The sequence below is a fragment of the Ammospiza nelsoni genome, chromosome 16 (assembly GCF_027579445.1).
Source record: "Ammospiza nelsoni isolate bAmmNel1 chromosome 16, bAmmNel1.pri, whole genome shotgun sequence".
Taxonomy (NCBI): domain Eukaryota; kingdom Metazoa; phylum Chordata; class Aves; order Passeriformes; family Passerellidae; genus Ammospiza; species Ammospiza nelsoni.
This window is the reverse complement of record NC_080648.1, coordinates 11,007,279-11,030,908: the sequence shown is the minus strand read 5'-3', so window position 1 is coordinate 11,030,908 and position 23,630 is coordinate 11,007,279. Positions and strand designations below refer to the sequence as shown.

General features: G+C 38.8%; 1 protein-coding gene across 1 annotated transcript in view; it reads right to left on the bottom strand.

Moving 5' to 3' along the window:
- SPOCK1 (SPARC (osteonectin), cwcv and kazal like domains proteoglycan 1) overlaps positions 1–23,630 on the bottom strand; it is a 265,054-nt gene that overhangs the window by 229,434 nt on the left and 11,990 nt on the right. The window lies entirely within an intron of this gene.

The following is a 23,630-nucleotide window of genomic DNA, read 5'->3' as shown; positions in this document are numbered from 1 at the left end:
CAGATTTTACTTTGGAATCTCTAAGTGTCCTTGGTTGTGTGGTAGAACGTGTTCAGTTGAGCATTTTTGTACCAGCACACTGCTCTGTGCTAATGCGTTGCTGGCCTTCTCCAGAAGAAAAACTTCTCAATAGCTATTTCTGATTAATTGTTCAATCTAATTTACATTAGAACACTAGCAAATTACTTTTGCATTTAATATTATTTTAAACAAACATATAACCAGACATTCAGAAAAAACTGAGAGTGGAATGCACTAGAACAAGGATTCTAGTCAAAAATATTCTAGGGTATTACTGTTAAAGTGTGTTGGTTTTTTCAGGTGGCATTTGAAATGGTGAAATAATTTGTTAAAGAGCATGTAATGTCCTAAGTAGAGTTTAGCTACTTTTTAAATGCCACCCTGCACATTAGAACTCCAAATATCTGAAATTCTCAGCAGGAATTGCATATAGTGTATTATGGAACTGTACTTATTAGACAAATGGGGGACAGTCAAAGCTCACTTTCAAGTTCCTTATGTCAGAAAACTGCTCTTCCTGAAGCATTTAAAGCAAACTTCTGATTCACTGATGAAAATAAGAAAAAAACTTTTGCTCTGAAAGTTTTACTCTCCAGATGGTGCAGAAATATGGAACATAACCATAGAACTTCATGTTTACAAAGCACGTGAACAGAAAGATTATAACATTAATGAATTCTACTTTTCACCATCATTTTCATTTTAAAGTATATTTTTCTAACCCAGCTTCTCATTGCTAATCTATTCTTTTAATTCTGCAATAATCCATGAAAACACCAAAGATTCTTTTTTCCCCAAATGGCATTACCATATAAATGAGGAAAAGCCAGCAGGTATAGTCTTTAATTTTACAGCCACTTTGCTTTTTGAATAAAATGCAGGATTATCTGAACAAAGCTGTTACCTGATGTGTCCCAGAAGTAGCTTGACCACAGACAACACCTTCAAATCAGCAAAACAGGAGAGAACTGACAGTGAAAAAGGTGCAGATCTGAAGTTTCATATTCAGATCCCAACTGGATGATCTTTCCCCTCAAGGGTAAGGCTGCGTCCTGCCCTCCCCATCCATGCTCTCTTTGGAGCAGCACTTTGGGTCTGCAATGTGACATTATGTCCCCTTGTCCTGCCATCTCAGCTCTGGACTTTGAGGCTCACCCTGCCTTCTCCACACATGCAGGGTCTTTTGCTCTGCAGTTCCTGGGCATTCTCAGATTTGCTCCTCTGTTTCAGTCACACCATGGAAAGAGTGACTGCACCCCCTCTGAGCTGCAGATAACTTATCAGCTGGCAGTACTCACAGCAGCTCATCAACAGGTGAGCCCCACACCTGATAGAATGTCATTTCCCTCTGTGCTCTAGAGTGGAAAATTAAGTCCATTTTTACATGCCAAGTTTCTGTGTATATCTGTATCAGAAAACTCATGGGTCACTAGGGCATAACAGAGGAGAAAATGTTTTATTTCTGTTCCCTTCCCAATATATTTCCTTCTGTGGCCTACTTGTTAAGAATATCCTATTACTGTAAAGAGAAGGCCACATTCTTTCACTTTTCCCTCTGGAGTTGTACATTGCTTTGTCCCCTTTTGCAAAATAAGTAAATTATTTATGTTTCCAAGAGAAAATCACTGCAGCATATTAAATACAAGATTTATTAGAATTATAACTTGGCACTAGGCTCTTCCATGCTGCTGACTGCCTTGAGTACCCCAGCTGCACTCATTTACATTCTATAACATCTACAGGTAAGTTAAAAACTCTGCAGCCCAAAGGTACTGACTTGGTAAGATTTAGTGTCATTTTCATAAGGAAACTCATATTCCATTCAGAACTATGTGTTGATTGAGCTTTAAGTATAGAGAGATTCTGCATCAGGAGACACCTGAATATCAACCTGAAAGGCAGGATCCCTCTGAGCTGGTGTCTGGGTTTCCTTTAGCCAGGAAGCTGAGGCAGACTCCATTCATCTCATGCTAACACAGCTATCCAAATTAGGTCAGATGAACCACATCCGAAATTAATTGTCCGTTTCACTCCAGTGGCTGCAAAACAAGTGTAACCACTTGGCTGAAGTACAACTATAGTGCAGCCTGCTCAGGTTAGATCAGATGAATTGCATTTAAAGTGTATCTTTTGCTCTATTAAAGCCTGAAAGATCACCAGCCTGGCAGAATTCTGAAATGAAAAAATCAAGACTGAAACATGATTGTGCTGCTTGCCTAGCAGTATGGACACTGATGCCAGTTCCCTTAGAGAGGGATTTTCACCACCCTCACATACAAGTTGCTTCCTGAAAATAAGGTCTGTCCTCACCATCAAAAAAAAAAAAAAATTAAATAGTTTATAGGTGACTTTGCCCTGCTGAGCCAACATATGGCTCTTCAGTTAATCCCTGCAGGTGTTCCTGCTGGAACCACAATTGTTTCAGCTAACTATGGAATGATAAACAGGGAACACTGGAATAATGAGAAGCAAGTATGGAAAGGAAAGGTCAGGGAAAAGTCCTAGCACTTTTAATATGTGATATTTTAGCTTATGGAAAAACTGAATTCTCCAGAGAATTAGAGTCAATAACAGCCTGAGGAAACCATTTCCTAAAGCACTTTAAGTACTAAGAACCTCCTAGGTCCATCTAAGGTACTTGTGGGGCCAAGGCATGGTGACCATTGCAAGCCACACAAATGCCACTTTATGGTCTGTACACCCTTCCAGGCAAATGCCAACTCCAAGGGTGTTTGCCTAGGAAGATGGGATATTCTGTAATTCAGTGGCTTTGGTCATACAGGAAACCTGAGAGGGTGTAAATAGAAAACAAGTTTTCTAGATCCCTGCCTTGCACCTCCTTGATGGAGCCACACCTCCTCTGTGAGTTGAGTCATGACTGAAATACCTGCATGTTTGCCTTCTTTGGGAAATCACCCCCTCAACAGGTCCAAAACAGCCAAGAGAGTAGAATAAAACTTGTATCTATACACATGTGATGGATGGCTTGAACACAGCACAAGTCACACTTCAAGCCTGCAGTTGCTACTCCAATCATTAGATAAAAACTAGGATATTCTTCAGTCCAGTCATGGGTTAGGGTGGCATGTTTTAGTTACAGCCTGGTTTCAGTTTTGTGTACAGGCTGATTAATCAGGCTGTACATGGCAGAAACTGATTTTACTTATATGGTAAAGTCAGTAACACAGTAGCAGCTGTGTTGTACATCAAACAGCATGACTAGAAATGCATTTATGGGCACATGACAGCATGTGACCCTTTAGCTTGCACTATACAAATCAAACCAAGTCATCCAATGATATGACTAATATTACAATAAGCTACTTACGTTTATTTATTTGAAATGCTATAATAAGGTATTCTAAACAAAAAGCAGTGCACTGCACTCTGAGAGACAGAACAACTCAAAGTCCAGAATTTCAATGAATTCAAGTATTTCCTTATGTCAATTAAATTATTTTTTTTTTATTTTTTTAAGGTCTTTTACCCCATCAGACATACTGAAACAATACAGACCATTACTGCTGAGTGAAGGCAGAGCAGGTTCCATTCCTGCACTGACTCAAATCTGAAGGCAGATGAGGATCTCATATCTCTGTACACATGCATGGTAATGTGGCAACTTATTCCTCTGCCCTTTCCTGGTTTCTGCCCTGCCTATCTGAAATTTTACAGCTGTTCCATTTTCCCCATTTGCAAAAACATTTAGCAATTCTCATACTCCTAATTCACAGACTTGAGAGAAATATCCTCAATGGGACCATTCATTTTACTGCAACCACATAGAACCTGCAAACCTTCAAGGAGCCTGTGATCAGGGTTTGAAATTACTGTTATCTTCCTATACAGGTGCATTTCCCACTAAATAGAACAAAACGTTATAGAACACTATTTCAGAATAACACAATGTAGTTCATCTAATCTGAGGCTTCTCTGTCACCCAGTAAAGCTATAGAACAATTTTAATTTATACTCTTTTAGGAAATTCAGTGCTCCTGAGGCAGACTGCTCACAGAGAGCAGATCTCTTGTCTGTCAGGGTTCACACCATTGCCTCTGCCCAATGAACTGTGATGGAAAGCATTATTTTGCCTTCCTCTCCCCTTCAATCCCATCACTCACCCAAACAGCCCATGCAAGCTCTCTGCCGTGAGAATGCTGCTGTTTGATGGCTAAACTCAACAACACCAGAGGAGCTGTGATCAGGGTATTAGAGCAGGGCCCCCACCTGCCTGCCCTAACAGCCTGACTCAGCCCTTCAGCATCCCAACACAGCAAACACTGGACACGTGAGTGATACCAGGGCTGACCACTGGCAGACAATCTCCTGACAATACCCCTGACTTTCCCTTCAGAGAAATAACTTTAAAGAAAAACCTCAACCAACTTGAAATTGTTACATAAAGATGACAAACCATCAGCTGAAAGAACTGCACTACTATCATACAAAGAAGAAAAAAAAAATAAAAACCCACCCTAATATTTAAAAGCCATACTTTACATAAGCATTAAGCTTAGAAATTGACAGCCACATGCACTGAAAAAGATCACCATGTCTCAACTCCCACAGAGCACAGCTCAGCAGGAGTCACAGGCATCACAACTGCTCGTGCAGCCACTCAGCAATGACAACAAATTTCAGCTATAAGGAATCATCAATAGTTCATGAAGCCCCTGGCTCTTGTCTCTCCCCTCCTCCATCTCACCAGAAACAAGAAGAAATTCTGTCCGAGGGTCCTCTAGGTGTCTGGCTTTTCCAGAGCCACCGTCTGTAAGAGAAAACCTAAGTTCTCATTAGTCATAAATTGCCAGTACATAATCCACTATAATTCTCACACTATCTGACTCAATTTGGCAGTTGTAAAACACAGTAAAAACAGGAAAAAAAAAAAAAACAACAAAACCATCCCCTATCCTTTTGGTTGAACACTTCTATATCAGGACATGAATCATGGAATCACCACATCATTCAGGTGGGGCAGGCAAAGCACAGATACACAACTCTTCACATATGTGAATTATTAATGCCCAATATATACAGAAATAAGCAATAGACATTTGTCAGATGAGTCTGTGATGTGCAACAAATTTCTGGGACTGCCCTCATGGCCCATTACTTCCAAGAATGTGCCTTGCAAGCATTTGCCTGGACATCTGGGCTCAATCATCTCAGCAACTGCTCCCTACAGGAGTCAGGAACTGCTACTTTAAGAGATGTTTGCCCCAGTTCCAAAAAACTGGATCTCTTCTGGCTTCTTAGATGCAAAGGTGCTATTGCCCAACTGCATACAAACCAAATATCTTCTGAAATACACAGTACAATGGCACTGGCTGGTCAGAAGACAGCACTGTGTTTCCACAGCACTACTGGGAATTCCCATATCACAAGCTTCCTTTCTATGCAAGCTTATCCATATAATTGATTTTCTAATATTAAAGACAGGCTATCTGAGACAACTCCTCTATCAATCAGCCCATCATGCTTATAAATTAACGTTATTGCAAACATGGGCTTTGTTCAGGTGCAGCACAATGAATTACTTCACCAAGAGAATAACATTTATTTCTAATGCTTTTATCGATCTTCATTTTTGTTATTTCCCTGAATGCTGCTAAAACCATGGTATAAGCAAACCAGCCTAAAGCCTAGAACATGCCAAAAGTCTTAATATACTACATTACATCATCCATGCTGATCAATACTTTCCTTTAAGGCACTGCTGGAAAAACATGCAGTTACCTTTCAATAACTTCTGTAACAATTCATTAGGATTAAGAGATATAGGCTGAACTGTTATGGATGTTCTTTTCATGCCAGTGAACATCAGCTTTTTCTGTACATTCAAAGGCTTTCATATTATTGCTCAAGTGCTGCTACTTGTCAGGTGACACTCACATGAAGATGCATGATGTTCTTTCTAACAGAGATCCCATATTAATAATGAACAATCTGTGTGATTCCAGAAAATTCAGAAATATGCAGCAATAATAAAGTATATTACAATTTCAGGAAAACACAGTCTTGGAGTCTTTTGAGCTCCTGAAAAATACCTGGTTTACTTCATTCTGCAAATGCAGGATTATTGGAGTTTTATCAGCAGATTTTTGGATAATAGCCAAGCCAAATTCAACAGAACAGCATTTTAGTATTTTTCTTTGGGTTTTTATTAATCTTGTTATTTCAGCAAAGTTACACTGACTTAAAAACAATGAGAATGAGCTAGGCTGAGAGTATTTTAATTCCTCCTGTATACTGCATTGAATAGAATTGTGAGCAATAGAAAAAGAGAGAGTCAGAACCTGAACTTCTTACATACAGAATAAAAAAAATACTACAAAGATAAACCTGAAAATCATTAAGTGCCATAAGAGGAAAGAAGGAAAATTACACTTAAGAAGCACCCTGAAACATAATAGTTTATTTCCAACAAAAGCCACTATTCAATGGATAGACAAACTTACTCATTGTATTCCAAACAATCCAGTCTTTGTCAGCTCCATAAATCACAATAAATCATATGCAACATATTTAAAATAAACAATGAAAGAATAAAATGACCCCTCAAAAGACAAATAATGCCTGGTTCAGAAATGTTTTGGAAACTAATAACTTGTATATGCCTGATTCCACTCAATTCCCAGTGGTAATAATAGATTAATGCTAAATTCATTAATCACTGCAAAAGACAGAACTGCTACAAAAGAACCATGTTGGGACTGCTGCACTAATGCTCCCCATGGTGTGAGATTAATGTGTGGCCTATACAATAGGAACCAACGCAGTGATATTGCCATTTATAAAACTGTCTTAACCTTTTTATTCAACAGCCTGCCCTGGAAATCAAAGCTATTGAGCACATTGGTGTTTTTGATCTCACTGCACCTTTGTTTTGCTCCCCAGTCATGAAACTGCAGAATCCAGTGCCAAGTTTCTATATTACAACCAGTATCTTGCCAAGGTAGCAGTGTCTTATCAGCTTTGATCAGCTGGACACTCAGTCTCCCCCACACACTGGAACTGCCTTCCAAGTGTTCAGCGGCAATTCTCAGGAGCTGGTCAGCATTTCCTCACCTACACTAGGGAAACTTCACAGAATCACAGAAGTTCAAGACTGGAAGAGACCTATAAGATCATCAAGTCCAGCCGATGTTCTAACTGTTCAACTAGATCATGGCAGCAAGTGCCACATCCAGTCTTTTTTTGAATTCTTCAAGGGATGATGACTCCACCACCTCACTGGGTAAACTTGTATCATTCCTTCTTTTACACCTATTCAGCATGTTCCCCATGCTTCTTAATTTTCCATTATAGCAAGCAATTTCTAATAAACACTCAATAAATGCAACATTTCCCACAGGTAGCACTGCAAATCTTCCATTGCTTGACAGAATTGTCATTTAACAAGGATGCAAGTGCAGAGGCTTTCATTAACTGAAAGAAAAATGCGTTAATTGCAGTTGCATCAAGAACACATACAAGTAAATTCAAATTTGTCTGTCCCCAAATTTGCTAGCAGCTGGGTCAGCAAAGCCTCTATAACAGCAGGCTCAAGTAGAGAGCAGGATCACACTGCAGAGACCTGAATTCTATTTGTGGCTCTGCCCTTCACCCAGTAAAATGTCAAACCCAAAAGTTATATCATCACTCTGCTTCTGATTCCCAAAGTAGAAACACCCTTTGTGACTTCAGAGAAAGCACGAGGTGTAAGAGTAATGCCTGCCAGTACTCCACCCTCATTAAGGGTGTTGACTACATTGTCAGTTCTGTGGACATGTTAAGACACCTCAAGAACAGTGAGAAAGCTTTGTGGTCCTCTCCAAGAACGGGATCAAAATGCCTGATCTCAATGACTCACTTTAAGGGCAGAGGCAACACCTGAAGTGCCGTGTCAGTGTAAAGGAAAATCTGGTCCCAATTTTTAAATTTCATGTAGTGGCTTCATTAGAAAGATCTCTAAACCCCACTTGAACCGGATTATTTGAGAAACTTAAGAATATGAGGTGTGGGTGCAAAGAAACTGAAGAGGAAGTCTGCCATCAAAAGAACCTCCCCTTTTTATTTCTGGGACAACTCCTAAGGCAAGAAAAATTCTTTTGCAGTCAAGTTCGTAAAATATGCACCACAGAAGTCATAGTGTTGTGGCAGAGATATTCTGAGATTAAGGAAAGTATTCAATTTTTCATCCTTATATGTTGAATCAATGTGTAAACAATTTGTTGATTTGCAACGTATTTTCACACTGTAATACATTAAAGATTGATTCCCATTTTATTTAGAGGTCATGAATTCCTTTAAAAACAATGCATGGATCAGCAAATTCTTGTTTTACTTGTAGGCTACCATCTGTAAGTCTTACTGGATCTATTTAATTAGATTTCCATGCAGCATCTGTAGCAGTGGAAGATGCAAACAATTAAGCTTCATGATTTCTTGTGTATTATAAATGTCACACAACTAGTTGCTACAGAGCAGATAATTCCTTTTGTAATTGGAATTTCCGTCATGAGTTGCTCCGTCATTTATAGCAATTAGAACTTTGTAAATAATTTCATATAATTGGGTTCACTTTGAATTACCTTTTCCTATAGGATACTTATTCACACACTACAGCTGTAATGAATAAACAGAAATTCACAACAACCTTGCAAAAATCAGTACACTGTGATGAAACAGAATTTTACATGAAAGTCAAAAGGTAACAGGGGGGTGCCTTCTTGTAAGATTTTGAAAATTGTCATTGTTGCCATGAAAAGCACAGCTCAGGAAAAACCTTACTATATTTCCTAGACTCCCTTTCTAAAGAATTCACAGTCCATCAGAATTTTCTGAGGGGTTCTTTTGTGTGCAGATAGATTGATAAACAAACAATACACTGTATTAACTCTGAACTAGAGCCCCTATAATCTTCCAAATGCTTGAACTCAATATGTTCTCTAGAAAACCAGCGAACTTTGCACCTTCCTCTGGATGCACCCAGTGATAGTGCACATCACTTACCAAGGAAAAATATACCTAGAACGTGTGATTTAAATTTACAATTTAAAACATGAGGCTTAAGAAATAAAAGAAAATAAATCCCCACAATACAACCCAAACAGAACAAATAAGACCTAAAACAAGAAAGGAAGGAAAAATAGGCAAGGGTGGATGATGGCTTGCAGATTTCAGCCCTTGAATTACAGGGGTCATTGCCTGAACAGCTCCAAACACCATCAGAGCATTCAGGGTTGAATGCAAACTGAATATTCATCCTCTCACTTCTGAATGCATGTGTAAAATGCTGCCACTTACCCAAACTCCTCACAAAATTAAAGTAACTTTGTGGGTCCTTGTAGTTTCATTTATTGAGCCCTTGGGCTCAGAGTTGTGTCTTGCCAATCTGTCTCTGATTAAAAAAAATGATTACAGCTTTACTGCTCTCCTCTTGCAGCTCCATAACCTTGCAAAACACTTGCTGCTGTGGCAATCACAGTTCTATTTCTCTTCAGCTATCAGTTGTTGCAAATGATTTTAAATGTTGCTTCTTATGCTTTGAATTTGCATTTTTGATACATTTGATTTGCTGCCATAATACATGATGCCACAAGCAGTTTGTTGGTAGCAGTTTGGATCCTCTCTAGTGATTCCTAGGTGATGTATTCATTTTAACTGATATTTTCTTCATTTGGTGCCTCTAATTTAAAAACACTGTATGTCTTGAGTATAGCTAGATATTTATCTGGCCAAAGTTTGTTGCTCAGGATGCAATCTCTTGGATAAATTCTTCCATCTCACAATCTTCAGCCACAGAACATTCAAGAGAAGGGATACAGTGAGACTCTTATAACCCATACATCTCCAGTCTGGTTCAGAACTCTGCTGGACTAGAACAGGGCATTCATTATAGGGGGCAGAAACCTCAACCCTGCTGACCTTGCACAGAATTGCCTCATAATCAGGGACCCACAAAGAATGTTTTTAAGCCTTTATACTGCAACTTGCGCTAAGCAATACTTAGATCTTGCTTCTGCTCCATTTACTGCTGCTCCTTTCATTATCTTCATTAAAGCTGGCTCTAATTAAGTGGCTGGTATATATTTCCAGCTGCATGGCAATAAAGGCAAAATACGATCCTAGATCAATTACTTGTGACATGCTCTGCAAAACTAGAAAATACAGTGTATTAATCAGCATTAAGTTAAGATTCCTGAGCATTAAAAAACGTTTAGCAGATGAGCCTGGATTCTTCTCAAGGGTTTACTGTGTTATCAAAGGCAAAATTCCTTAGACTATGGACAGTAAGAGTTAAATTTTACTGATGTGTTCCATTTGTTGTTGCAGGTCATTCACAAGGACAGACATGAAAGGGCATCTCTTCTGAGCCTTGTAGAAAGCCTTGCCAATGACACAATCAGCCACCTAAAGCAGCAGCATCCATGCATGATGTGACAATCTGATCAGGCCTCAAAGCAGAAGCAAAATGTGTATGAAAAAATCCCTCCCAGGGAAAAGTTTTCAGTAAGAATCTCCATTAAAAAAAAGAACTCTTCTATTTCCTCTGAAGGTCAGCAAGTACTCAGCATGTCAGACTAAAAGTGACAAACTTTGCAATGAGCTCTCACTGAAAGCAGCCAGCTACACATCCCTTCTCCTTTTTTACTGAGAAGTCTTTCTGCACCAATTGCAGCACCCTGAGTCTCTCAGGTAACCAGTCAGTAAGTCACTGACTCAGACAGCAACTCCCACTCACATATAACAAAATCCTACCTCCAGCAGCCCTAACTGCAACAGGGGAACTTGCTGGGAGAGTTATTGTCCCCTGGAAATGCTCAGGAAACACCCATCACTTTTGACAAGAATGTCCTATGGGAAAAGCAACAGTTCCTTCTATCTTAGGTCATCAGTGAGTTCTCCTTGCAAACCTCAGTGGCTTTGCAAAAGAATTGCAAAATGGGAAGAATCTGATTTTACTGTGCAATAATGAGGCATTTCCCTTCCACTACCTCCTTCTAGAGCTGCATCCATCCAGGTCCTGCCTCCTGCCAGGATTCACTTCACACCCTCCTCTCCAGGACTGACAAACATGCCAGCTGCCCTGGGGACAGGCTCCTCACCATCGATTGATGTGGAGAAGCATGCTAATTGTCATTAGTATTGTCAACAAATACCACAAAAGAATTTCTGTAACAAAAGAAAATCCATTGGAGGATCCTTTCCAATGCAGGAAACGTTTCCCAGTAACTGACAGCAGGAGCTGTATAATGGGAAGTGTCACTCATGCTCTCTTATCTGATGTTTAAGGGTTATCTATTTACACCAAGGACGAGTGTATAACAAATCAATAGCCACCTTAAATCAAAGAGTAATTACATGGAAAGGAAGGAAAAAAAAGGAAAAAATTAACAAGTCAGGTGTTTCAAAATACTGTAGCATCATTCATTAAGATCAATGCCAATATTTAATTGGAAAATCTTTCATAGATTACTTAGTAACTACTTCAAAATAAAAACCTAATCTACAGCAAGTGTGATGTGGCCTATGGAGGTAGATCTAGTTAAGATCAATAAATGAGGAACAGTTATTCTGTCCATTTTCTTAACATGATCCTCTCCCTCCCTAGGGCTCCCAGTCTCTCAGTGACATCCAAGTGCTGTTATTTGGAGCCATCCACCAGGCAGTGCTGCACAGCCCAAAACCTGAGTGCATTGATTCCACATTGACAGTGACACACTGAGTAGAGAGGGAACAACATCCAGCTGTTTCTTTTTTGATGTCCAGTAAAGTGACTGAATTCATGTTTTCTGACCATAAACCTTTCACCACTATGTTATTTTGCTCAACTGTTGAAATCAAAAGTAGCTCCCTTGGTCCAGCATAACAATTTCAGTCACACTGGCAAGCTCCTGTCACTGGCAACATCTTGCTCTTGGGAATAAGAATTCACATAAAGCAGAAAAAGGAAAATCAAAATTCCTTGCTCAAGTTAAGTCCTCACATGACATGAATTTCCAGAAGACACAAGACTGAAAAGCTTTTTACTTTACAGTTCTTTTTTACATTACTTTCCAGTCATACCTCCAACAAGATTAAAAAAAACAGTGTATTTGCACATTTCTCACAGTTAAAGTTCAAAAGAATAATTCTTTATATGAATCAGTGACATTACAAAATTATTCTTGTGGAATATGCCCTACTCATCTGAATGTATATACATTTACTTTTAAGAGGATTAGAAAGATAAATTTGTATTGTATATACCTGAGTATAACACAAGGAAGCCTGGATGTAAAGCTTCAAATTTCCCATGCCAACCTTTTCCAAGGGAAGTATGGGAGCTGACCATGAAGAATACCAATAGTTCAATCAAGCTCTGGCTTTAATACTCTAATTCAGTTTGGATGCAAACCAAAGCAGGGCAAAGTACTTTATTTGGGGCACATTCAGTGGGCTATCAGATGAAATGCTAGCAGGAAAAATTGCCATATCAAATGCAGTATCACAGGGAATAAAATCAATAGAGAAGACTGCCTGTATCTGAAATCTGAACAGACACACAGAGTGATTGAGCAGAAATACCAGTAAAATCCTTTAGATCAGACCTGCAAATTTAAACAGATTTAAACTGCTAAATCATAATCCTCACATATCCTTATGCAGTTAGCACATATTATAAACTATAAACAAAGCGAGACATTAAGATAGCTCAAGGTTTGAATTTTTTTTTTCTCCCTCTCTTCTGTTTAGAAGCTGTTACTATTTCCATTACTTTTTGGATTATATTGTAACAGTATTGGACATGACATATGAGTGTATGCTTTGGGACTCTATTACCTGAATTGTGCTAGTGAACAAATTCTAAAGGCCACTTGCAACAGCTTTCTTGTGTTCTGACTTGAAATGATATTTTTTTGGCCTATACCTCTTTATGTTTGCTTGAGGCTACTGACTTAAAAAGCAAAGTACAGACGTGTTTCAGAAAAATAGGCTTCTTCTGATAGGATTGTTTTCTTGTCTTTTAAGAGAAAGAAGCTTTAAATTATTGTGTAGTATTTAGTACCTTCATGTGGAAAGCATGACCCCACTAGAGGTAAATTTAACTGACTTGAGTGGGACCACAATTTCAACTTTAAACAACAGGCACTCAAAAATTACAAATAACTAACATCTGTAAGTGGGTAGAAATTGAAAAACACTGGGAGAGGTTCAAGTTCAGGAATAAACACTTGATTTGATTTTGATCAGCAGCTGAGGACAGAGAGCTGCACATCAGCTACAGAAGTGCTCAACAATGAAACAAGAGCTAAGACAACCACTAAGGTGGGTTTAGTTTTGTTTAAAGTGAAGGCTTCAGAGCACCAATATGTCACCAGACTGCTTGAAAATAATGGCAAATCTGTCCTAGTGACTAATCTTTGAGCCCTGCCAGCACTCAGAATTTAACAACACCGAAATGGGGAAAGAAAATAATGTCACCTTGTCATTCTGAAATGGTCCTATAATCAAAACCCTTGAAGTGGGTTCATACAGAAGTATCAACCCCACTAAAACAGAAGGCAAGCTCAGCTTGAAAAGAATAAAATACATTTTGTGATCTCACAAAATACAAAATGGCACATTCCATATCTCCCGCAACACTTAGTCATTTATTTGGAATTGTCAGTAATTTATACTGCTTATTTGCAGGTCTGCCTGCAGCCTTACAGCCTCCCACTGTGATTTTGTCAGATTCCAAGCCTAGCAGGGTCAGGCTGGGTTAACTCTTGTGTGTAAGACCAGCTGCTACATTTTACCCTGCAGACAGCTGCCTTTCAAAGGCAGGTAAAGCATTCCACAATTTTATGAATTCTAAGCAATAAATCAGTCACTAGAAGATTTTCCTTAATACTCTTTGCAGGATTCAAACACACCTATTCTTTTGTGTAACGTATTTGTAGATTTTATGGCATCTACATACATCCACCACACCGACCACAGCATTTCTGGTTGCTTATTACCAAAGTCCTCTTATCAGGACTGAGTGATGTAATTACTTTTGCAAAAAAATAGCTTTCCAGTGAAGGCAAACAGACTTTGAAACTTGTAACTATGCAGCTACATATTTGGGCTCCAAATTCAACCATAAACTAATGAAATGCATCATAAAACAGAAATCCTACAAACAGCTATGGAAAACTCTAATTTGGAGAAGGCAAACCAGCCCACTGAACTCATCGTTATTCTTTAAAGTTGAACACCTACTAAAATATTTGCAGATTTGGCAACTCTAAGCATTATGTCTGCATATTTAACAGAACTGATAGTTAACATACTTGTTACAGCTACCAGAATTCAGTATTCTTTATTTTAAACTCCTTTGAAAGGAAGGCATTCTCCTCACCTCCTTCCCAAAGCAAGCCTTTTCTCCTGTAATTTTCCTATTTACTCACATCAAAAAAAGCACCATGCAGAAAGAAATATGGGTAAGTAGATGTATTTGAAGAGACTGCTGCAAGGAATCTGGTTATAAAACTTCAGTTGATGTCACAGATCGCTACACCTTATTGTATCATACATAAGAATCATAAGCAAAATTGTCAGAAGGCAACTGAATGGAAAGATAACTTGTACGCAGCTGGATGATAAAACCAGTAAAAAGAAAGGAAAGGTTATATATTTCTTTTACTTCAAAGTATGAGGAGGCCAATTGCTTGAAGAGCTTATTGGGGTCTGCAAAAACTCTGCTGGTTGCACTGGGGCTAAGCTCAAATGTGAAAATAAAGATTCATTGAAATTATTGGAAATATGACTGACTTTCATTCCTGTGGTTACACAGTATGTGTGCAGGCAAAATGGAAGGATGCAACCAATTTCAGTAGATCTTTCAGAAAATGGAGAGGGGCTCAGAGAGGCAGTGATTTTCCTCACACTTAATTTTCTCAGGCTCTCTGGGAAACTGCTTTGACACACACAAGGGATCAGATAAGTAGAAACCATGGTTTGTCATGAAGATAAGAGAAGCAGGTGGGAGGTTATTCTGCATTTCTGAAATATGCTGAAGCAATATCTTCAATCTGACCATGATAAAGCTTTATCATGGTGAGGACTTCACAACTTCATTAAAACAACAATTTATTCAAATCTTCCAGCAAGGTATCAAAACCATAGCATAGCCATGCTGTCTGCTTAGTGCTGCCGGCCAGAGAAATTAGCTAACCATTATATTGACTCAATCAAAATAATGCAATTTAATTCCATGGTATTTTACATAATAATGGTCAGGCTACCATTTTCCTGAAAGACAGCATGACATTTACAAACTAAATTAATTTCTCTAGCACCTATAAAATGGTAAATACTCAATATAAAACATTAACCTCAGGTTTCAAATAGCTCTTTCACATAATGCAACTTGCTTTATACAATACCTTTATTTCCCATGTTAAATGACTATATCTGCTTTACATTAGTGTTTATCCCTTATTGGTGTTTCAAGGGGCTCTGTTCAATTTATTTGCAGGACAGACAAAATTACACTTGTTAATGATCTCCTGTCTACCAGAAAATTTAATGTTCTTAGCTAGGCTTTAGGCTTGCAGGAAAGATTGCACTGATCTGGTAGCTATCCACCGCTTTCTCAGGAATCCAAAATCTTTCTAATCTGGTATCTCTAAATGACTTCCCTTGAAATCCAACACATTCCAAAACAAAAGAAGCATTCAAAACATACAACCCAACTTTGGAGAGAGATACATCTCAGAAAAGAAGCTTGCCCTGATTAGGGGAAAATGAGGAAAAAATATGATAGTGCTGCCTGCAAGTCACAGTGGAGAGTGTGGTACTTGGGCTTAGCCTCAAAGCTTAAGAGACATAAACTCCATCTTCCAGAGTATAAAGAAATGATCCTGTAGTGCTACAGAAGCAGAAATATCACTGTTCACTTCTTTTAATATTTTGAGATCAACTGTAATAGATTACAAAATTATTACACTTCAAAGAGACTCTTTGCTTTCATGTGGGTCCTAGAAAAAAAACATTAAGAGCACAAAACCTGGACAGCTAAGTCCTCCAGTTCATGTGAGATTTGCATTAGATTCCTTAGGTAAGAAATGTATTAAGCCCATTACTTGTTTCAGGGATATTGAAATAATAATTGTCCTTTAGTCAGTAGTGTTAGTTTTATGGTAGACACAGCAATGAAGAGAATCTGCATCTTCATCTCCTATCTAGTCTCTTGAACTGGAAGTAGAGATTTTCTTCCAGCTAGACAGATTTGAAAAACTCCACGTTTTGGTGAAACTGTGCTTAGGGAGCTTAAATAAATGCTAGCATTTACAAGCTAGACAGACTGCTAGAGAAATTAGGACTCAGAATTAGCCTCTGCACTTCTGCCAAGGTTATATCATTTTTCAGCACTGGTTCACTCTTTCAAGTCCTGTAGTCCCAGATGGCAGGGACTGCTGGGCAGGCATAAGGACCAGTTTTCAGTGTGCCAGGTTTAAGATGAAAATCAGACTGATCACATCATCATTAGTTTGAATAAAACAGCTCTGCTATGACTTACTGACTAACAATATTTAGCAGCAAACTCACAGAACTTAGAAGAACTTGGATTTGAAGGAATATTAAAAAAAACTATTATGACCTTATTGCAAAAGTCCCATACATTCTTGGAGATTTCTCATGGACATCTCCTTACAGCACTGATTCCTTCTTCCTCACAGCACAGCCAACAAACTCCAACTGCCTCCCCACCCAGCTACCCCACTCTTTTATAGCACTCATCCTTATTGGACACAGCTGTGCCTGTTAAGGGCAGGCCTGCTCCTAGCCTTTGGTAATCAGTGCAGTTGCAACTCCTCAGGTGTGAGATCACCTTCTGCACCATCTTTATTTTCTTACATTCTATCCCCCCACAGATATCTAATATAAAAAGAGGGGAGAAAGATTAACACTAGGAAAAAAGAAAGATGATGGACAATGGAGATGACAGAGTAAAGAAAGAGTAGAAGGTGCTACAGAGTCAACTACAAGAGATAGAGCAAGATAAACCAAGAGAGAATGAGAGATGGAGGTGGGAAAGTGAAAGCAAAAGCAAAACCACATGAACCTGAGAATCAACATCAGGGGGAGAGCATGGACAGTCCAGAGATGAGTGAATCATCTCAGGCAGCACCCAGCTGGGCAGAAGGTGTTTGCACAAACCCTTTGAAAGAAGGGTCCGTTTGCACAGGGCCTCGCAGAGCTTGGGTACAACTTTAAAAAAGCCACACTTTCAGACTGACAGATGCTCTGAGGTGGAAGATTTCTGTAAGGCTCTTTTAGTAGCAGAGTTTATAGTTATTACAATGACAAACGGCTTCATTGTAATTTTCCATGTAAAAGGAGGCAAAAAGATTAAAAAACAAAACTAACAAAAATTCTCCCCTTCACTAGCTAAGTGAGTCAAGTATAAAAATATTCTCAAGCAAATGACAGCTTTTTAGTTCATCTTTACATCAAACAATGACAGCAGTTTGCATGACTCAGGCAGATGATTTGGCTGTTGTCCTCTCAGATCACTCCAGAAGGGAGGGAAGGAGAGAAGCAGTTTATTTTTAAGCATGCCTTACTAGCAAGATTATTATGAGAAACCCATTAAAATGTTTTCTTTCCTTGAGAGCTGAGTTCTTGCTTAAAATCAACTTCAGAGATAAATAAGAGTAGGAGGGTTCGTGGGAACCTGAAGACAAAGCAGGAAGCCTTAAAGAACAGAAAGAACCTATTTTGAAAATCTGAGATGCTTTAATTCTACTAAGATCTCTTTATCCAAGACATGAACCAAAATATTTTATAACTAAATCTCTTTCAGGAAGCACATCACCTATCCCTATATTGTTGATGAATATGTCAAATACAGGATTTTAAATGTCAGTGCAGAGTTTCCAAAGGGAGAGAGCACTGCCTGAAGGATAATCTATACTAGTAACAGCCCTTTCAGAAATACTGACTTAACCTTGTGTGAGGCAGGAAGATATTCTATCTGGTTTTCAGGGACTTAGCCTGAGGCTAAAATAGTCACCAAATGGATAAAAGTCAGAAAACTGGTCACCAGAAGGAAAAAATGAAGGGCACTTAATTATTTTTACTTTCTCTACACGACACTTCAAAATGGAGATAAGGAAACATCATTTTTTTCTTTCTCAAAGACTCTTTTCAGCTCTAGTATCACATTAAAATTCATAACTCCAGAAATCATGAAAGTTTGGCCTCTGTTATCACAGTCTATTATTTCCATGGGAGAGTTCAACATGTTTTAAGGGAATCCTACACAGCTTAACTCACTGCAAAATACAGCAGAAGAGCAGATGGAATATCAGCTATTTCTGAACAGAACTATAACAACATCATAGAATCACAGAACATTTCTACTCTAGTTGATAGCAAGGAGAACAGTAAAAAGCTGCCTCTTTGCTTATGAATATATCTTTGTTGACAAAGAAGCTCTTATAAAACAAGGTAAATTCATTCTATAGATGACTTCTTTATAAAATGTGCATACAGGTTTGGCAGAAAATGCTTCAGATTTTTCTCTGAGAATAAACAGTAAAACGTATCTAAACAGGTTTGTATTTAGGCATAAAACTGTGAATCTTAAACAATACTTTGTGTAATTGTAAATAAGTGTGTGAACAATTTTCATACAAACAAACTGCCAGAGACAGTTTTAATCTGGGTTGGGTGATTTTTAATTTTTTCTTAAACTCAGCCTTTTTTGCCCTCAGAATCTCAGTAATAGGGACATCAGTGCTTCATGGTGCCAGAACATCTCAAAATGCTAGTGGATCCCTTCCACAGAGATCTCAAGCACATTAGGATTCCTCTTCCAGAGCAGTCATCCTGCTTGCTGCAGACTCACAGAAATCTCAGGGCTCTCTTGGCATAAAATTGCCACAAGTGCCAAATGATTGAGTGGCCTCTCCCACTTATGGGCAGCCCTACCCTGGCCAATTATCAACACTCTCCCAGGCACCAATCTAGGAGCCCTGCCAGTGCTACAGGGATAAAAGCAGAGCCTGTGGATATTGGATATTCTTTTTAACTCTGGCTGGTAGTTTGTCATTTCATTTGTAAAGTGAGGTTGGACATGACTTTTAGTTTGGCATTTTCTTATTGTTTTTATTTTCCAAATTACAGTGACAGCTCCTACTGCTTCACTTTTGGGAATTTGTCATGAAAATGTGAAGCATGATCCAAGGTCTATCTCTGAAAAACAGACTTATTTTTCTCCTATTCAGTAGGGTAAAAACAAGACTGTAGAGATTAAAAATCCATATATGTTGCTTTGCTTTTCAGAAAGTGGAAGCTGAAAATAAAAATAAAACCATTTATGTAACAGAAGTGATGAAGCTGAAATGAAGGAGGAGCTATTCCCACAGCGTTCCAGCATTTGCTATTTGTGTACTGTGAAAGCAAAGGATAAAAGAAGTGCTCTTAACTAAGCACAGAAGTGAAATCAGTGTCAGATTTACAAGGAGTGATGAACTGGAAGACATGGAGGGGTAGTTGCTGTGTTCAATGCAGGAATACAAAGGAAGTCACCAACCATCTCCTCCCTCTGTGGGCTCTGTGTACAGGCCCAGCAAAAAGGATTTGCAGTGCTCAGGAAGGGTGGGCAGGCAAAGGCTGAGCACGGCTGCTGACATATGGAAAGGAGGAGGGAGGAGAAGGAGCTGCATGATCACAGCAGGGTGCAAATCTTCCATGGCTTGATTTAACACTGCACTTGTTAGAAAGTTCAGAAAGGCAGGAGTGCCCCCAAATCAGGAATTCACTCTATAAACAGTGTTTTGGACAAAAGTGAGCAACAACTTGCATTCTGCCTTTCCCCAGAAAGAAACACTCCATAGGCAGCAAATTAAAATTTGTTTTATGAAATTCCTTTTGTGTTTTCCCTCCTGTCACTCCTCCCAGTTGTTAACAAGATGTTTACTCCCTGTTGTTGGATTTCGCAGATTTTCACCATACCAAGCACATTTTTCATGTTGTGTTGCTGAGCAGTCACTTAATGATCTTTTTCAAAACAAAAGTCTTCTCCCACTCTCTGTACATTCCTGAGGTACATCCCCCACACTTTCTCAAACCATCCACTCAACTCACAGCCCTAAGTACTGCTGTAGCTGCTGGTGGCACTAGGGGAGGGGATTAGGTGGCCTGAATTTCCTCCTCAGCTTTTTGCACAGTCATGTTAGTGCAAGTTCCAGTCTGAGCTGTGAGGAACAATTCCCAGCCCAGCAGGTAGCTGTAAGCCCTGTCATTATGGGGAACACCATGTAATTCCTCAGCTCCTGAAGGCAGCTGGAGTTTGGAGCAGCACAGCTGCAGTCACTTCAGACCCTGGGTGATGGATATGGCATTTTATCTATTCTATACTTTCAGCAATTAAGCATCTTCTGAAGCTATGAACATGCAACTAAGAGCCATTGAGCTGGTGGTTCAGCAATCACTATGAGGAATGGCATCTTAAAAAATCCACTGAAAGCTTCAAAAACAAGGGAGAAAGCAGAACTCTTCTGGGCAAAGTTCCTACAACTCATGGGCCTGTTGGCTCAAGTGGCTGTAATAAGCCAATAGATTCTGGAAATTCTTGGTGAAAGAACCATTTCTGACTAAAGTTACAAACAGGTTGGGCTTAATTCTGCTACGGGGCAACTGAAATTATATTGCTTTTGTAGCTCTTGTAACTGAATGCTAAGATGTTGTGACTATTTTGGTAATCCCTAAAGAGAAAATACTTCAGCTAACTTAGAAAAAGCTATTTCTGAACCTGAACTGGTTTTATGGGATGTGCAGAAGAAAAGAGAGTCCCAGGAACAGTCAAATCCTGTGACAGTGCTGCTCTTTCAATAAACTTAGCTGAAATTTGTCTATAGTCTGAGCAAACTACTCTTAACAAGAGCAGAACACTGAGAAGGCAGAGAGATTTTCAACACAAAAAGACCCCATATTGACATGGTTGTTTTAATTCAGTTCTACTACTGACCACGTCAATTGGAGATAAAGATTAATTATTTGTATTATAAAATTTATACTGGTCAGCAGTACTTGGAAAGATGAGAGGCCCCAGTGAACTCTCAGCTTTTGCACAATCATCTATAGACAAACACAAAACTACCATATTCTGTGAACTATTTTCTGTGAGGAGATATAGGGAGTTCACAAAAGAAAAAGAAAACACAGCTCAAAAGATATTTAAATTTACAGCTCAGCATCTGGAGAAAAATAGGAGCTATCAAAGATCATTTCATTGGCTATTACAGATATTCTCCAAAATATTACATACATAGAGGGAATGGCACTACTGTTCTCACAGAAATATTTTTATCTGCATCCATAGAGTCTCCAGGGAGAAAGAGTGATAGAGTTTCACAGAGAAAGAGAATATCCAGTTCATTGTGACTTGAAGGTAGATACAGGTCATCTCATAGAGATAAATATCTCAACATGGGTTCATTTATCTTTTTTTAAGAAAAGATAAAAGCAAAAAAGAAAATGTGATCTCGACTAGATTGGATGGTTGCAATAATCCATTCAGCTCCTTTGGGATGGAGAATCCCATATTTCTACTTTATCAATGAAAAACAGATTTAACTTATTTTTCTCTTCAGCAAGCTTCTCCTTGCTCCTACCTCTCCTTAAAATCAAATATTTCTAAGTTTTGAATTTAGAACATGGAATCACGCAACTAATCAATCAGCCTTTACATCCAGAATCTCATCATTTCCAACATTACCTCACACATATCTCAGTGATTGTGCCTGCCGGGCTACCACTGCCTTCTAGAAAGATTACATGGACCAAAAGAAACCACTTTGTTTTGCCCTCTGGCTTTCTAAGTGAAACAAGTGTCATGGTGAAATGCTGACAAAATTTTCTCATGTTTTCCAGCTTTGAAAAATTGCAGCACCATGTTCATGTTGGAAGCACACAAGTGAAATATATATCCAGGGTTTTTTGATTTGTTTTGTTGGGGGTGTTTTTTGATTAAGGTACAGTACAAAAGTTACTGGAATTTGAGCACAGAACAACTAAATTGTTCCCTGCTGTGCAGATATAGGACAGGGAAAGGGGGAGATCTTAGGGACATTTTGCTGTACTTCCCCTACACATAAATTCACACATAACAGATTTCAGGTTTGCAGAACAGTAAAGGTTGAAATTATCCTTTTGAAGCACAGGACATGACCATCCAGGAGATATTTTATAAGTTAATATGTTTTCCATGTCCTACACACTAAATTACACCAACTGTTAGAAATTATCTTCCTACTTTACTCCTGCACCACTGTATTGGAGCATCATCTAACAGAGCAAACTTCTTCCAAAATAAGCTTGCAGCAGCACATGATCACTCAATGGATGCTCTGTTTTAAACCAAGCTTTTACCATCTGTTCCTCGGCTAATTATGAATGCTACAAATACCCACAACTACATTGCAAGGAAAAAAAAGTGATTAAAGTGCATATATTCTTTCTGCTATGCATCTTCATTGTTCATCTCAAATGAAAAGCAATACCACCCACCACACACGTCCCACAGCAGGAAGACCACAGAAAGGCAGATGTTCAGAGCTCCTCATCTGGCAATCAGCCATTGGTGATTACTCAGAGTCCAAAATGTATTGTGTACAGTCATCAAGACAAGCTTAAAACTGTGCAGAATCACACACACATCTGAAATGGGGCTTGCCAGCAGCTTTGCTCACAAGAACTCTTTGCTGCCTAAGTCAGGGTCACCAGGATGCTGCTCAATAGGTAAACAATTCTCAGCTGCATCCTTCCTTAATCCCTCCTGTTCTCCTCTCCCTCTAACCCTAACACCATCATCAAAGTGTCATTTTGGAATTCCTTGGAATGAAGTGAAACATGGTTTTCCTCATCTACCTTTTTCCCATTCTCTCTGTGTTTATAGATTCATTACCTGCTATACATACAGATACATGTCATGTTCTCATTTCCACTTTCTGCCAATTATTTTCCATGAGGAGAAATCACTGGGCTTTAGTAAAGATTGTTCCAGACATGGTTTCTCACCTAATGGACCATGTCTCCATTTCAGTCATGACTCCTCTCTCTGGATCCACTAAATCATGCAGCATTCATTTGCCTCTGACACAGATTGTATGCTTTGAGACTTTGGGATTTTTTTTTTTGTATTAGGAGGCCTTTTGTTTGGTTTCTTTTTTTTTTTTTTTTATTTTATTTATTTCCTTGCACTTATAGAAATAACTGAAAAAAGCACATTTATTCCATCATCGCTGTTTCAGTAATTCCTAATTTCAGAGAGCTTCAGCTTTAAAATCAGCCATGCCTTAAGGATCTTATGGCATCTTATTTTATATCCACATCTCTCCTTAGTGAGTTCAGATTTTATAGACAACTTTGTGTCATTCTGGAGGGAACACATCAGCTGCACCATCCCTGATAGATCAGTAATGGGTTTGCAATTATGGTGGCAGGTTTCAAAATTGCTTCCTATTTGCAGCTTCTTTTTTTGCTAATGGAAACTGCAGCACATGCCACATCTGTCTGTATTTGTGCATTGCCCTGCTGTAATAGAATATTGCTCGTTCTTGATTACACAGGGACATAGTCTGCCATTAAAATGTGGATGC